Source organism: Phaenicophaeus curvirostris, chromosome 4 (genome assembly GCF_032191515.1).
Source record: "Phaenicophaeus curvirostris isolate KB17595 chromosome 4, BPBGC_Pcur_1.0, whole genome shotgun sequence".
Lineage (NCBI taxonomy): Eukaryota > Metazoa > Chordata > Aves > Cuculiformes > Cuculidae > Phaenicophaeus > Phaenicophaeus curvirostris.
The window spans coordinates 5449851-5467758 of NC_091395.1; the positions used below are offsets into that span (position 1 = coordinate 5449851).

General features: G+C 41.5%; 1 protein-coding gene across 1 annotated transcript in view; it reads left to right on the forward strand.

The window, feature by feature from the left end:
* The window catches only part of RPL7L1 (ribosomal protein L7 like 1), a 304157-nt gene that overhangs the window by 98496 nt on the left and 187753 nt on the right, over positions 1 to 17908 (forward strand). The gene's annotated exons all lie outside the window — the stretch shown is intronic.

Here is a 17908-nt window from a genome sequence, read left to right on the forward strand (position 1 = left end):
TACAGTCATTAGCATGAAATGCTTGATGAATAAATAGCAGCTAAAGCAGCTTGTGAAAAATAGTGGCTGAAGCTCTACCGAGAGAGGTTTCCAACAGTACAGGACTGTGATGAGTAGTCCTCCTCTGTGTTTCCCGATCAGCTTTGTAAAAATCTGTTAATATTAATTAATAAATATTAATGAAACAAAATACAAAGTAAAAGCAAAAGAAAAATACGGAGGTGGTTGAGTCACCTTCCCTGGAGGTGTTTAAAAGATGCGTAGATGAGGTCTTCAGGGACATGGTTTAGTGGTTGATAGGAATGGTTGGACTCAATGATCCAAGAGGTCTTTTCCAACCTGGTGATTCTATGATTCTGTGAAACATTAAAAAGGAACAATAAACATCTGTAAGTGACCGTTAGCAGCTTTGCCTGGTGGTACCGGTGTTGAGGGTGCCAGCTCAAGGATAAAGTTGTGCTTAAAGGCCTAGCAAATCGCCATGGGACCTGCAGGCACGGTCCAAGATGGTGTTATATTTGTTATACTCACAGTAAGTCTGTTACTCAGATCAGCTTAGTTGTGCTATCTTGATTATGACCTGAGTTTCCATTGCTGCTGCGAGGCCTGTATGCAAGATGAAATATAAATTGTGACCAGAATGTCTGTTGGGCAGACGCTATCTCCGTGCGTTTCACAAATTGAACATTTACGACTCCAACACTGAGACAGATAGAGAAAGGCAACATAGAAAAATGTTGTTATTCTGTCCTTTGAGTACTTTTTCCTTGGAAATGATTGCAAACATATCTGAGAGTACAATGTACTGAGCATTTGCATTACGGTGTTTCAAACTGTGTATTGTATTTCCCAACAGTTAATTTTCTGCTTTAGTCATAATGCTTTTCTGCAGCATCAGTTACTACTAAATAAATCCCTATCATTTTTCAAGGGCGTAACTTGCAATGAGACAGCAATAACAATTACATATTGTTTTCAAATAAGATGCCATTTTCCTTTCTGTCAGCCAGCAATGGGTTTTTAATGTGCAACATTTGTTTAATAAAAACTCACAGATGCTTCCCTGACAATTGCAAAGGAAGAAAAGAGAGGAAAACAAACCCAAAGGAAAGGCAGAAAATATCAAGAGCAAATGAAAGATTCAGATTCCATCACAATTATTCATCTTGTGTCCTGGGCTGATGGAGCCCATTTTGGCTGGATCAGACATCTTGGGTGAAATAGTGCCTAGCAGGGACATGCTATTCAGTGATATTCTCTGAGGGCTCGCTGTCCCACTAGCCCTTACAATTCCCAGTAGTTTAAAAGGAGAAAGGATTTCAAGCCATGCCGATCGCACCTACCTGGGGAATATCCATTGATTTTCAAACAGGACAAACCTCAACACACCTGCAGTGTGCCTTCCCCATGCAGTGCACTTGCTACAATGCAGGTGCCTGAGCAAAAGCTGGTAGCAAAGCTCTCCGTGGCTCTGCACGGTCCCTGCACCTTTACAGGCAGCCCACGCTGCCTCCTTGGGCATTTCTTTCCTGAGGCTTTGCCTGATGCTGTTTTAATTTTTCACTCTGTGGGACTCCATCACTCACTTTCCTGTTTAGTGGATACTACTATGGTTTTTCTTACCCCTGACACCCATCCTAAATTTTACTTTCCTTAATTTAATTCTGTTCTCTACAAATCTTTTTCTTTTCTCTGTGGTTATTAAGGTGTTCTTTTTTTTATTCCAGATAAGTCAAATTATCAGCAACTAAAAAGTTATATTATTTCTTAGTTGAAGACTCCTCCTGAACTTAGGGGTCCGCAAAAACTTTCTGCTTGATTAACTGTCCCTGCAAGGATGATAATTGCTGTTACACATGAAAGTATCAAGAGCAGAACAGAGGCATGGCACCTCCAGCAGCATACAGGCAGGCAGCACTGACAGGCTCCGAGAACAGCTCTGTGCAGTGCCCTGGGCTGGGAGATAAGAGGGGATTGTGTCCCAGCTCTTTAAAATGCCGGAGACCAAAACAGATCCATGAAATCCACTGCTGGAGGGACCATAGTTAGATGATCTCCTCCCCAGTCTGTTGTGCCCCAGTACAGAAACAGGGAAGTGTGACTGTTCAAAATGCAATTCCTAAGAAGAGGAAAGAAAGGTTTATATTCTGATATCACATGGGCTTAAATCACGAACCACTCTAATATCCCATTAGATGGGTGTGAGCGCCAGCTGAAGTAAAAGGGAGCTCAGGCTCAGGCAGTGCGTGCCACCAAGTTTGCTTTTGCTTATATAATTTTTTTTTCACCGGGGATGCTTAAAAACCAATCACAACAGGAACTAAGAGAAGATTCCAGGAGCCTGTCCCAGCTGTTCTGGGCTGCAGCACCCCCAAAGCTTGCCGCTCATAACTCAGTTTTAGCTTTAGGCACTTTAAAATTCATAAACTCATCTGAGCAAAGGGCTTATTTGAAATCCACGTCGGAAAAAAGCAAGCATGAGTTTGCTAGTGCCAAGCTATAAACACATTTATGCAGTGCAGTAAATCAGTACCGCTGCCTTCCCTTGGAGAGCCCGGGCCAATTAAGCTGAATATACAAGACACGACGATGGAACTTATTCAGCTTATTATGGGACTGGTAGCAAAGACTGCAACCATATCACCCTGCTAAGCCTCATTTTGCCATTCCCCAGCCTGGCCAAATTTTAGCCCATTTGATTCCAGCTTCTCCTGCACTGACTACTGGAAGAGAACAGAGATTTTTCTGGGGGGAAATTATCCAAAAAAAAAAAAAATGATGGGAGTCAGAGAAAGGATCCAAAGAGAGTGACAGTTTAATGTTTCAGTGTCTGAAAAAGTTTGTGAAGTTTTTTTTTGTTGGAAGAGTGATTCAGATACCAGCTGGGCTATGAACACTGCAGCTTTGTCTGTAATCACCTGCTTAATTGTAAGCCTGCAAGTAGTCAAGTCTACTGAAATGTTTGTGGGTCGGTGGTCTTCTCTGGACTGGAGTTAAAATTATTAACTTTATGAACCCAAACTGATCTTGACGGCCATGCAATGCATGGAAGGGAGGGAGAAAGGCAATGAGAAAAATGTACAATGATAATGGAAAGACATGAGAAGCATTGCTTGCATGTGGCATGAAGATGAGCAAATGGCAAGAGGCAGGAAAGGTGATGCCTATCTACATCTTCCACTAGTACAGGTCTGCGGGTGTACTTGGATGCTGCAATGTGATAATGATGCTACACTCACTTTCAGAAATTCTTACATAAGTAGAGGTCATGAAATCTGACCGGTGACTTTTTGCAAACAATAAAATATTAAGTATTTTTGCATTTAATTCAACTGCCTTAATTACAGGGCTTTTCCCTCCCCCTTTTAAGGGTTCTGCAAGATATAAAATAAGGTTATGAAAAAAAGGATACGATGTTAGGAATGCTGGTTAGCTTTTGGTGCATTAAGTCCCTGAAAATTATTTATGTTTCCTGTTTATGTAAAACCTGCCATTGACTATTACATGTAAAGTTACCATGGCCTGAACAGGTGCTCAAATCATAGAAAGCTCAGTGTAGTTCGAAGCTGACAGCTGGCACAGCTTTCTCATAAAAACTCTCTAAAACGCATTAGATTGTGCGCAAAAAGTAATTTTTTAAATGAGAGAAATGATGAAGAAAGACAAAGTCCAGTGTTGCTTTCAAAAGAACAGAATTCAGACTTCGAGAGAACTAAAGGAGAGATTTGAAATGTTCTTTTAAAGGTTTTCCTTTTGTGATCCAAACAATTCAAGCACATGTGTTGCTGCCTTACCCTCTAATGCAACATGTATAGATTTCACCTGTGCCGCTCTGCTGATACCTATTTAAAGGCAGGTCTTAAGCCAGGGCACTAATTATGCCCTTGCCTCCTCAGGTGCCTGCACAGAGTCTCCGCCTTACAACTGGACATAGGAAAAGGCTGCCTCACCTCTTCTCTGTGAGTAGGATTTTTAGAATTATTTTTAAGTTTTCTACTAGTTATTTTTCTCTTTGTACAATTTCACTTATCTTGTTGTTTGTTTCACTGCTCGTTTATTTGCTGTGATAGAAATTGATGGAGTTGAAATGGGCAGTAAAGAAGCGCGAATCTGTGAATAGAAACCAAGTGCACCTCATGAGGTTAACAACTCAATGCACCATCCTAAAGCAGAGATCCATCTGCCCTTAAATCTTGGATTCTGGAAAGCAAGGAGAGAAACAAATAAGTACAAAGTGAATAACATAAAACTGAAAATGCACAATCATCTCATTAGCAGGGCAGTGTGCTCACGGTGCCATCCCTAAAGGTGTGTTCGTTAACAGGTGGTTACTTGGCAGTCCTTTACAGAGAAAATGTTGTCACCTGAATAAATAAAGGAGGTAGCTTGGCATAGGCTGTGGAAACTGTTCCACAAAAGCTTGCTGATATCAATATCGTCTGGGGATGAGGGTTATGACGTACATGGGTTCAGGAAGAGCAGTGCCCCTTTATTGCAGTTTATCTCTTAGACCACCCTGGCCATAGGCAGCTGCCTACCTTAATCCAGTTATTTAATCAGGGAGGCAGGAGTGTGTTTTCCCCCTTTCCATACAGCATGGCTGAGTGACCTGGTTATATTCCAGTAAAACATATCCTGGCTTCCATCCGCTTTCTACCAAAACGGTCATTATCTGCAGAACAGAAAGAGTGTAGAGTGCAAGATAAAAATCTCCTGTGTGAGCAGTTGATAACTAGAAAGTGGTTCTGTCTGGCTGCTTTTGTGGGTTAGGTTAGTCCAGCTATTCCCCTCATTGTGGTACTTACTGTGTGAGATGTTATCTTTCACAGCTGGTACTCTCAGGTTTTTTTTAATATTGACTGCTTCTTCCAGTACATGAGATCCATTTGCTTTTGTAGCTCTAACGAACTTAATTTGCCTTGTTTCTCATTTTGATGAAATTTTGAAAGGCAACTTGGAAACTTCTCTATCTGCCTTTTTCCATGTGTGCTTCACTGTTCCAGTATCCGTTATAATGATTTTGCATTGTCCTCGTATCTACAAGTATGAGAGATTTCATTCATTGCAAATCCTTTATAGTAGTCTAACTTCTTGAATGGATTTGCAATGCATTTCATTACCAACGAGGCTGCGTTTCAAAGCTGCTAAAGGCTTCACACCAATACCAGTCTGATTTGGCTCCAAATTTGCTTTTTCAGACTCACATTCAGGCTTTACAGAAGAGCAGCTGCACAGAGACGTACAATAAATAATTTTGCAATTACTAGTTTGTGTTCTTTCATCCCCTCAGCACTTTTTTCCCCCTTGTCTTTCCCTTGACATCAGCCTTGGGCCCAGGGATGAATGATTGCTTTGCATCAGTACCTGCTAACATTATAAAAGATGTCCTGTTTGCCTGGGGTGAGGCATATTTGGTCAGTGTATGTGTCATGCTCTCCTTTACTGATATTAGTCTATAATCAGTGTAACTAACCTAAGTTTAGCAGCATTATTCCCGATTCTCAGCATAGCAAATGAGATCAAAATCTGCTCTGTGAGTACACACTCAGAGGAAGATACACAATTGATTATTTTCCCCATATGAAACAGCTTTGATTGCCCCAGACTCCTTATTTTCTCCTCCTGTACTATTGAAATATGGCATTGGTAGATGATACAAGAGCCTCAGTGAGGTTGCCAGGGTGTAAAACATTTCAAATAACTCCCCCACAATGTTAAGTAGTTGTGACTTATCTCTCCCATATCATGCCATGTTGAGTGTAAATTAAATACTGGTTTGTGTTTCACTGCTGAGTCCACAAGGGGTTAATAGAGAAGTCTGCTTGCTCTTTGTTTTCCTGTGATATGAACTTACACAAGTACTTTAGTTTCTCATCAATTTGCAGTTTTATGTCTGAATGTTCCCCAGTGGCATTCCCAGTGGCACTGTGGGGAGGATTGAAATGGCCATGGGGATTTAGGAACAAACCCTTTGCAGAGAAGATAATAATTTACAACATGTACATTTATTTGCTTCTACCATAAGTGCTACATCTACTTTATTGACACTAATTAATTAAGCCTCATTTAGTTAATTGTGTTCGCCAAGGAAGGTGGTGTTAACATTTAGCACCTGGTACTTCTGAGCTGTGGAAGAAGGTTCTTGACAGTGTCTCTGGTTTGAAGTCCTCCAGCTCCCCATAGCCCTGCTTCAAATGGAGAAATAACAATCCCAAATCCAAGCTGAGTCTAAATAACCCCCAAGCCCAGAAACAGATATGCAGAAAGCATACCTTGAGTTTCCTTTTAGTGATCTCAGTGAGCTCTCTTCTATGTATTTACTTGGTCGTAGTTGTTTTAACCTCCTTGAGTCTAACTGATGTGATGGGGCAGATCTTCTGTTGTTCTGGATCACCTTAATTTCAGGCCCACAAGTCTGACTTGCATGCTTGCCATGTGTGGCTGTATGTCTTGTTTTACACAGATGGGCAATCATGCATATGAATGCTCCTATAATTTATCCTAGAGTTGCTGAACTATTTATACAGGCAACTTTCCATCTATTCCTCACACTTCACGTCGTACAGAGGTGTTTTCTCTTGTTCCCAAAATATTATTCTTCATTAATTAAATTTTGGTAAAACAGCTATACCTTTGAGAGCTGGAGAATCTTAATCTCCTATCCAGCTCTTTGTGGTTAGAGGGGAGAAAAAAAACCCCCAAAACCAAACTCTTAATATTTTCCACAGTGCTATGTTGCCTACTAATGACTTGTCAAAATGACCTATGTTTACCATCTCTAATCAATGCTCTAACTGATGTTTGGCAATAAAACTTTTGCCAACAACCATTTTACAAGCAAAACCCACACATTTCTCCATGAAAGCTATTTTTAAGAAGACTTTACTTAAAGAAAATTCTTCTTTATAATTTCCTAGCTTAGACATCTTACTCCCAGTCTAGCTTTAGTGATTCCAGCACCATTGCACCAGGAATGAATGCAACTGGCTTGATTGTTTTCGGTGGCATGATGTCGCATGCATTGACTATATCCTTGGCAACAGCAAGGCTGCCCTGTGGCCATTTAAGAAGAAAGAAATAGAGTGAATCAAAATAAGCCATAGTGCCTGCAAAAAAGGGGGAAGAAGAAAAGAAAGAAAGAAAGGAACAGCCATGGAGTGGGGTCTGGGAAGATTAGGCACTGGTTTGAAAACAACGCTGCAATGAACTGAAATCCAAAAGATTCCCTGTCTACTTTTCTAGCTGCACCAATAGTCATTTCTGTGCTAATTATCTTCCCTTTTGTAGAGTGGGTGCCGTTAGCAGGATCATAGCAGCGGTGCTGCTGCGTGCATGACAGCCCAAGGGGGTACGTGAGGCAAAGCTCACACAATGCATGCTTTTGGGGTACGTGCCATGGGATCAGCCACCAGACAGATTTCAGGAATGAGGCTCAATGCCTGAGTTCATTTTGTTTTGCTTGCAAACATATGAGCTGTCGGATCTGAGTGGGCGGAAAAAAACAAACAAACAAAAAAACCTACATGCCATTTGATTTAGGACTCCACATAAAAATGGTATCAGTGGTTTAGAGACAGCAGCGTGGTAGTTCTCCCAGCTTCAAATGCTTTCCTGTTCTGTTACTCATCCAGATGGAAGGGTTCTCCCAACAAGCCTAGTACAGAGAAGGTGTGTGAGTTTGCTTCCAGCCACTTCTGTTCACCGATATTTGTCTTTTTGCTGATGGCAAAGCTGTCCTTGAAGGGCACAACTAGAGGTTTATTAGAAATGCTAAAGAACCTCTCCTCCTGCCCTCTTTCACTTTGTTTTTTTCTGCAAAGCAAGTTATTAGCAAGCACTTGTCAACAGTCAATTGCTGTAATGCAGGTGATTACAAGAAATAAGAAATATTTGGGTTTTCTGAAGGTCTTTTGTCTCTGTCTGTACCAAGGGTGCTGCTTTCACTTGAAATATTTTTTCACTGCTGTTATCTGAGGCCCACAGCTTAAAAAAGAAAGGGCTGATTATGTAAAAATAAAGTGACATTGGGCTGTCAAAGCGAAATAACCTCACCACAAATTCCAGGCTGGGCCTTGTGCTGGCAGCTGGGTTGTGGAGCAAGAGGAATGACTTTGGGGAAGTGGAGTGGCAGTGTGTGCTGCCAAGCAGGGCAGCCCAGCTGCATGCAGCTCTCCTTCATGTCCTTATTCACAGGAACAGGTCAGCCTCTTCACACAAGTTCTATGATTGCTTTTGAGCATCACTTGCTTCTAGACCAGAAGGGGTACAGAAGATAGGGAGCACTGGCAGAATATACGTGGCTTTAATAGAAACAATCTGGAGCCAAGTATTTCCCTGTGAAAGACTTTTGATGTGTAATAGAAGCCATACTCCTCTGCAGTGCTGAATAAATTGTAGCCCAGGATAAACCAAAGGCTTTTGCTAAGTGTTTGAATTTTGTACATTAGCTCTGTCTCATAGATCATGTTTATATATATGGGGAAAAAAAAAAACCAAACCAAAAAACATGATTAAGTGGATTCTTTTTCTTTCCATGAATGCAGGCACACTGCTGATATCCACATGCTTCATTTTACACCAGGTCAAAGGTAGCTGTCTTCACTCCTTCACCTTATATTCCAGTTTAGGAATTGTTAATTCCAATAGAAACTACTACTCAAAAATACTGTACCACATATCCAGGGGCAGGATTCAACTCACCCAAGTTTAGGTCTCTAAAAGTTGGGCATTGAGTCTAAGTTCCTTGGTTTGGCTTTCTCTGTAGTAAATTGAAAACCAGATTATTTCTCCATAGGGTAAAAGTTCCCTCTATAGTGTGGCTGTCACATGCAGAGGCCTCCAGAGGTAACTATGTTTCTGCCTCTGCTAGTGTAGGACAAATAGTAAATCCTTCTCCCCTCATCACAGGATGCAATCCCCTTCACAATGTTCCTAAATATCGAATCACTACAGCATCTTAATCTGATGTTTTATTGGGTAATTTTGTGAAAATCCTCCCCCATCTTATTATAAATTGGTGTCAAAATGTGTAAAACTGCTCCCTCTTGCAGGGAAAGATTTTAATTTTGAATCCATCAGTAACACAAACTATAATTTCAGAAAGGCTGCTGTTACTGTTAAATTAGAAAGTAAAAAGTCAGTTTTGGGTAGAGAGTTTGGGTTTTAGCAGAGCTTATTACTAGAATGAGGATGTGGCTTTGACAAATCTGGGACACGCCCAAACTACAAATCAGAAGTTTAGTTAACTTCCAAACCCCTTTTGCCTTGGCATGCAGTCAGCTGACTTTGTTTTTTCTCTATTTCTTTGCAGAACTCCTGGCAACTTCTACACCAGCTGTGCTAGCTGAGGCCAATGGTATCAGCAGGGTCACTGCCAGAGCGGAGAAAAATAATCATCAGTTTAGACCCTCGCTTCAGAGAAGTCCTGTCATGAAAGGAAGATGGAGAGATCTTTCCCCTGGAGTAAAGCAAGCAATATGAAAAAAGCAGAGAAATGCAGTTCAGAGCCACGATCGTACCCTGGAACGAGATCGGGACTCTGGAAGGTTCCCGGGAAGCTGGGTTTGTAGGAAGGGTGGTAAGCCCATCTTTTTAAGAGATTTCTTCTTTATATAAAAATGGAGAGTGAATGAGTTGAAGTAAGTACAGAATAAATGCTCATAGTGCCTCGTGGAAAATAACATACCTATGTGACTGCTGAGAAATACTGAGTTTTGCGGAGAGGCCATGCAAAAAGCTTCTGCTGAATGCTCAGCTGCTGGTCAGCTGTTTGGAGCTGGTGGGTGATGCTGGGCTGTACGAAAGCTTCCAGCTGGCCAGGACAGAGTCACACAGGCTCATGCAACCTGCGCTCGCTGGTGGTTTCGGTGCCTGGGTTACTTCTGTGGGCACCCACAACACGCAGAACGCTCACGTGGCTGTGGTCTCCCTTCTGCTGGACACTCATCTGCATCTCTTCATCACTAAGTGTCCAAGGAACAGACCTGGGATGATGGAGGCTCCCTAATGTGGTTCTGTCTTGGACTACTCCATCTTACTTGCAAATCGCTCTGAATTATGCAGCCATAAACTGAAACCTGTATCCTCTGCAGCTAAGCTATGAAGGTAAGATTTAAATATCATAATCGTAAACTGAACGAAATGGGGTATTTTGAAATGGAATGAAAATAATCAATATCTCAAAGCCTTACCTGAAACAGAAATGTCTTCAAAGAGCAGCAGTTCTTTGTAATTACGTAAAGAGCAAATCGCTTTCCCAAGCAAATGCCATGTTAGATTGAGGTTTATGCCATTTGTAGTGAAAGAAAGGTACTATGACATCTGCTAGACAAACCAAAACAAATCATGGTCTGGCACCCTTTGATTTGCTAGAGCCAGGACGAAAGATAGCTTGGGTATTTAGGCTGAAGGACAACATGATAAGTATGCGGTGCCCACAGGCAGACGCACCATGCAGAGCAAACAGCACGGTGAATGGGGTAGAAGAGCTGCCATCCAGTCAGGTCTTGGAGTGTACTCAAACAAGTGCATTGCAAAAAATGTTTACCAAAGGGCCTTCAGGCCAAATACCCATTTTCCATGACTCCTGATAGTAAGTCTGGCTGGCAACATCTCAGGAAAAGCAGCTGATCTAAAGTCTTAGCTTCTCAGTTCCTAGGGTTTGTCTTACAATACAGTAGATAACAGAGATTGAGGTGGGCAGCACATTCTTGTGAGTGTGTAGTTGCTTTTCAGGCCCAGCTTCCTATAAAAGAGGTGATCCTTTTGCTGCCTACTTTCCTGAACCTTTGAGACATGGAGATCAGTCATCTGTGTTCCTGGCCAAGATCAACCCAACTTGTATTTTTGAAAACAAGATAAGGCAGAGTGCTTGGTGAACATACCTGACTTTCACTGCCCTAATAACATGTTCAATGCAAACAGCTGGGACTGAGCATCCTCCTCAGAGCCCTGTATTATAGACAAGACACATAAATTTTAAAGAGAAGCCTGACATTTGCTGTGCTTTCCCCCCCCATTTTATGATTCATGGTTTGACACATTTACTAAAAATTATTCTTTTGTTTTAGTTATGAGTTGTGGGCTGAAATGTTTTTAGACACTCTTCATGAGTGTGGATGCCCTTCTCTTAGTCAAACTGACATATGTCTCCTGTCTCCTGCTTTGCTCTGAAAGTTTCAGCTATAAATTTTGAACGTGATGTCTCCTGTAATAGGGAGAGAGGATACATAGTACAGTAAAACTGTTACCCTTTATTCCAACATCTTTGACGCTGTATTTCTTATCTATTAAAAAAGATCATGATTGTTTTCCCCTCTCAACACCAGGTCTTTTCAAAAGCGATTTGCTGTTCGAGATCTGGTATAACCGCTGCCCATGGAACCCCCAGCACCTTTCCTCTCTGGAATGGCTCCATACAGGACTTCCCACAACAGACCCCACATCAGATGCTGCTGGTGGAGATGGCGGAGGATGGCACAAATGAAGACAAGTGGGAGTTGGGGTCCTGCTTCTCTCTGTGTCCCTGTGGCTAGGGGAGAGCCATCGCCCTTGTGTGAGTTGGAAAGTGGCTATCAGCTACAGGTAGGCTGTATTATACTGCAGGCTATGATTACTTAATCTTTCTGGCATCTTGTCCCTAAGGGTGGGAGGGCACAGAATTTCATGGAAAAAAAAAATTTAAGATGGGCTGAAGAACTTTAACCTCACTATGTAGCAGAACATGAGGAAGTCCATGGAGGTCACAGGAGTTACAGCCACTCAATCTTGGTGTGAGTGCAGACAAAATGGAATGCATCATGTTTAAATCCTTGAAATTAGACAGTAACTTTGGGACTTCATTTAACAGGAGTCCAGCTACTATTGTCATTTCTTCTTGCCAGCAGAACAGTTGTTTTGCTAACAGCCCAGCTGGAGACTGAAAGATGAGCTAAGAATAAGAGGTTGTAGGAAAAAAAGATAGGATAACTATTATCTGTCCCGCCAGCCCTGGGCCACTTAACTTGTATTCCCACTATGCTTGCACAACGTATTTGGTATGAGTGGAGAAAATTAACCAAAAATCCCAGGAAGCAGACCAGGCTTCTCTTCACCTCTAGTACGGCTGAGTTACCCTCCTGCTGAACAGAAATTATGTAGGAGATTTTCCTTCTTGCAAACAGCTTCCTGCTAGTAGGAAGCGATTTGTGATGTCTCTGGCCCCAGAGAAGTGCCAGGCACAATTAATACTGTTTAACAAAGCATTTGGGTTGCCTCTGGTGAACAAGACAGGTCAGAGGCTATGGACCTATGTTGGAAGCCAGTTGCTGAAGTTATTTGTCTGGCTTGTGTTAGCTACTTGGATCCTGCTATACAAGTCAGAAGTGCAGAGTGCCCTAAGTGCAATATTTTAATTTAAATGCTTATAGTACAAGAGAAACAATTCACCATCATCTCATTAGAGGCACAGCTATTTACAGGACAGCTTTTCCTCTTTGATCTTGTAAGAAAAATTAATGGAAGTTTAGGACATGTTTATATGCTTTTGTAAAGGCTGAGATCCAAGCAAAACACACTTATATCTGGGGAAAAAAAACATTGAGAGGTTGTAAATGTATTAAATACTTTTGACCAGTACTGGATACCAAAGTAGAGATTTCCAAGGTTAAAGAGTTCAAGAGTGATGACTCCTGGTTCCCATTTGACTCCCATTAGAAACCTCATTTCTATGCTACTAAATGAAACAATATACTTCTCCCTGTGGACACATGAATGAGTTCTGTTGTCATTGTTTGGTTTTAGGTTTTTTTTCCCCATTGTAGCTTTCAAAAAACCTGCAAGCACTGTAGCCTGAAAATTTCATGAGTAGCGAACTCTCTGCTCCCATCTGTTGGTGAGCAAGAGAAAAGTGCCCATAAAAGCAGTTCATCTGTTTTACCTGGAGCACCGGATGGACTGATAATTCAGAGAGGTATGGGATCTCGGTCCATATTTTTTTGTTAATGAACAGATGACACCATTCTTTGTCTTTTGCACCAGTGGCACTTTGGGAAGAAATCATAGTTACATTTCAGTCCCTTAGCATCCTGTACTAAGATGACTTCTCTCTAAGAGCTCTTGCATAGGATTTAATGTGTAGGCGTGATGGAGAGACAGACAGATGATGGAGTTGAACAAAGGAAAGGTTTGGGTTTTTTTTCACAGAAACCATGGTAACAGCAGCAGAAGTGAGACATCTTGGCGGTTGGACTAGATGGGCTTTAGAGATCCCTTCCAACCCAAACCATTCTGTGGTCTTTGCTGAAAATTCTTTAACTCAGCCAAGAAATAAAATGAAACCTTCAAATTGTTTTTTAGGATGGACATTCAGAAAATGAGAGAATATTGATTTGCAGGGGGCTGGAAACGGACCTGCCCAGACAGGAGTCAGACCTCAGGAGCTACAGTGTCCATATGGAAGAAGAAAGGATATTTGGAAAGAATGTATGCCTACAGGAAACTTGGCATCAGCTGCTGACCAGGACAGTGGACCACTGCCAAAGGTACCGAATGAAGCAGATAGTTTCATTGGGAAAACAATGCGCAAAGTTAAAGGTATCTTTGCCTTGCCATTAGTGAAAGCTTCTTCTTTGTTTCAGTGTCATAATTGCACACGATGAACTGTTGCCTGAAGGCATTTGGAAACCATTGTGGGTGGAAAGGGACACAACGCTGTAACACTGACTTCGAAGAGGGGTCACTTTTTGAACACAGGCTTGTTCCTAGCAAGATCTCTTCTAGATTGGTTCTGGGTACCCAGTGATTAGATATGGTGGCAAGATCCCAACTAGGTGGAGGAGAAAGTAGTCAAAAGAAAGTAAATTACTGGATTCATACAGAAGGGCTCAATTTCTGAGCTCATTGGCCGGTGGCTTTGCTTGAATTTTCTCAGCATCCAAATCTTAACTGAAGCCTCACTGCCATTGTTAGAAACAGCATTCAGTTCTTGCCACGCTCTCTCATCGGTGGTCATTGCTATTCCAAGATCATTAGGAAGAGGTACAAGCAAGCATGGTAAAGAATGTGAAAGAGGGTTGGAGGGAAAAGATGCTGCTGAATAAATCCATATGGGGGTGAATGCAGTGCTAAGACAGAATACCACTCAGTGGAATAGTTTATCACTGAAAACTGGCATGTTGCAGTTGCACTGACATTTTCTAAAGCCAACTGCATCCACAGACAGCTGACTGATGAGTTCACATTATAAAAGACTGTTCAGGAGTTCATCCACTGAAAGGCCATTTACGGGCTTTACTTTCTCACGGTCCAGCTCTGGAAAGAGTTACTTTGCTTGTAAGAGTTCCACAGCCTGTAGTATCCTCCCATTGTTTCAAGTTAAGGGAAAATCAGCTGTTTTTTCTATTGTGAACAGGGGCCAGGATGGAGGGCTAATTGGTTCAGTTCAATTAAATGTCTGTTTTATGAGGCCAGGCTATTGCATGCACTGATGCTGGACAATGGGGCAGCAGTCTAAATCTGTGATCTCTGTTAGACAATGAACATTTAGGCTACTTCTGAGGGATGTGGTAAGAAAATGCCTTCTTTCTTTTTTCCACACAATTAAAAAACCCCAGAAGATAATTAAGTAATTCAGAGTAGATAATGATTATCTATGGTTTGGAAGGAATTTCTCTTTGAGCAAGACTCCTCTGCATCCATAGTACAAACTGATTTTACTGGAAGCTTTCTATCAGCCAGAGAAAGCAATCTTCCCAGAGAAAGATGTTATGGTGCAAGATACTTTTTAATGTTAAATACACACAGGGATACAAAAAGAATCCTACATAATTTTTAAACAGCCAGTTGATTCTGAAGCATCAGAGTACGAGGTTTATTTCTGACAGACTCAGATGGCTGAAGAACTCAAGCAATGTTTTGGGGATGTTGAGGGACAGGGGTGAAATAGCATGTGCAGCTTATTTCTTAATCCTTACTTTGCTATCGTAATGATGAAAATTAAAGTAGCCCCATGGATGTTACAGTCCATGCAAGAGCCTTAGTCAGACCAATGCTACTCACAGGAACAGGGGTGGCAGGAAGATTGCTTGGGCCACCCCTGAGTACCTCCTTCTGAGGTTGAATTTGTAGGATTAAACATTGATAAAGAGTCCTGCAAGGAAGAAACTCGTTTATTCAGAGCAGCAAAAAACCTTTATAATATGGTTTCATTTTGCTACTGTTGATGAGTAGCTGTTTGAAGAAAAATTGCATTGAAACTGTTCATAAAGAACAGTACAATGTGGAACGTGATTACTTTCTATGAAGGATTCATCTCTTCGCAAGCTTTATATATGAGCACAAGTGTATGTTTTTGTAGGTTCTAAGTTTGCCTTGTGTCCCCACCTCCATTTCTGGGAGGGAGGAGAGGATGGCTGGTGGCTACTCACCAAGTCTGCTGAAAGCTGTGCATACACACAGCCCACAGCCGGAGTGGCTGACTTTATTTTCCTTCCTAGAGGATCTGGGAATGAGCTGGATGCATTAAGAAAAGCTCAGGAAGTATAAGGTAAATGTTAAGAGAGTACGTTGTGGACCCTGGCACAATCAACCACAGGAGAGCTGTGAGATGCTGTGATTCCTAGTCCCGTGATTCTGGGAGGTGATGAAGACCAACTCAGAGTTATCGTCATGCATTCAAATGAGAGCTGCCTGTGCACAACCAGGGGAGACATTTATTTAAATGCTTGGACAGCACAGAATTATTTCAGTGATGGATCCTTCAGAAACACAGAACAAAACAAAATGAGCTTCCTTTTCATCTGTTGTTCTCCATCTCGGCTTTGGCTGTTTCACCAGTAAGTACCCAAGCAATAATTTGATATATGCCCTGTTACTTGCTTGTCCTCATTTCTGCTTCTTGTACGGTCTCATTTCCATTTCAGACCACTTAAAAGCTCCTTGCTTGGTCAGGAGGACCTCTGCCATAATTCCCTGTCTTCCTGCACAAGGGTGTTTTCATCAAGATTTCTCTTGAGCACTTCTGTCCCTTGTGGCAGCTTCTCAGAAGATCTTAAATAATCAGCTAGCTATGCCCCCTGTGTAAACCATGATCAGATTCCTCCAGATGTTAGATTTCTCTGATGGGGAGAACAGGAGAGAGTTTTCCCAGATTTCTCCTATTCCCAGGTAACTTCTTTTAATTTGAATTCCAAACATTCTTGCCTTTCTTGTTCAAACCAAGCTATCTGGACTCATGAAGGTATTTAGAAAAAAGTGCTTTATCTAGCTTGTAGTAAAATTCAGATTAATTTGTAGAATTCATGCTGTTTTCTGAAAATACTAGGTGGCAAGATCTGAGCACTATTCTTCATGTTGAGTTGCTGCTGCTAAAGGGGGCCCAGTGATATCTAGAAAGAAGAAAATTAAAACCAGCAAAAAAGCCACATGTGCCTTTTGTCCCATATTACACTGTGGCTTAATTATACAGAGGGACTGTGTGCTTAGCTAAAAAGCAATAAAGGCACTGCAAGAAGCACCATTAGTGAGGCAGCATCACCCCCTGAGGGATTAACTCAGTTTCTGGAATCTTTCTGGTGGAAAAATAAGTTTTCTCTTATGTTCATCTTTGTCTCCAGTGATCCGTGCCCACAAAGCTCCAGTCTGTTGCTGCTGATGTAAATGACTATCAAAGGATGAAGTCTGAGGTAACGTGCAAGATAGCAATCAAATCCTACCAGTTCAGAAGTCTGTGTCCACCACGCAGAGGGTAAACTTGATGAGAGGATGTTAGCACAGAAGTAACAACTCAAAAGGTGTTTTGTCTTAAGAGATTTTTAAAGTTGAGACTAGTCTACCATGGGATGAAGGCACATGGTTGAAAACATTTGAAAGCATGGAGAATGGGGGTGACGCAGAGGAAACAGCAGTGAATTGTGTGTATGTTCTGGAACTTATTTCTACAAGGGATTTTGGAATGTTAAACATTCTCAAGGTACTTGTCATTCTATCATCTCTTCAAGGACTCAGACCTTGGCCAATTTTAACTTTTGGAAGCTGAAGGCAAGTGTCCCTGAAGGCAGGGTGACTCACAAAGAACTGTTGCAGGATTGCTCTGCACCCTCTAGCACAGCAGTCTTGAGAAAACATCCCACAACATTTAAAAATCATTTTTTTTTTACCAATGTGCTTATGTAAAATGGTCAAGTAAGATTGCTGGAAAGTTGTAAATATGGAAATGGTAGAATAATCTTTTAGCGAAAACTGCAGTTTGTCCAAGGTAACAGAAGAATTTCTTTTTTTTGAGGAGGAGAGAAAATTCTCGTTTTAGAACGGCCACTGAACACACAAGGAAGGCACCACCTTTCTCCATGTTTCTACCTCAAAGGTGATGAAGATCTCTCCAATAATGCCATGTACCATCATCCATCAAGACAGATCCAAGATGAGCTCCCTTCTCAGTGCATTTAGGTGATCCCCAAATACACTAGTGCATTTTTTCCTTTTTTTTTTCCAGTAGCCAGGGCCATGAGTTGTTCAGTCTGTGCCGTGACATTGGAAACACTGCCTATCCTCTGTAGATTTAAATACCTTATTTCTACAGAGCGTTCATTGGCTGATGCTCCATCCTGGTGTTGCCAGAGGACAGCAGACACAGAAGGAAAGTATTTACCTGAAAGCTGGATAATTCACTGGATACTCTCCATTCAACAGAAAGCTGAAAGCTGTAAGTTGTATTTAAAAAGTTCATTGTGAACAGCGAGTGCTGCAGGAAGTAGCAAGCTTATCAAAGATCTTTACGTTGCCTGCAGTATCAAATGTTATGTTCACAGGGAGATCAGACAAACAAATTCACAGGATATGTCAATAGAGTCTAGACTGAACGAGGTCTCCTGAGAAATTAATTTCCAAATCTTTAATCTAGCACATTTCATGTATTTCAATCTACAACAGT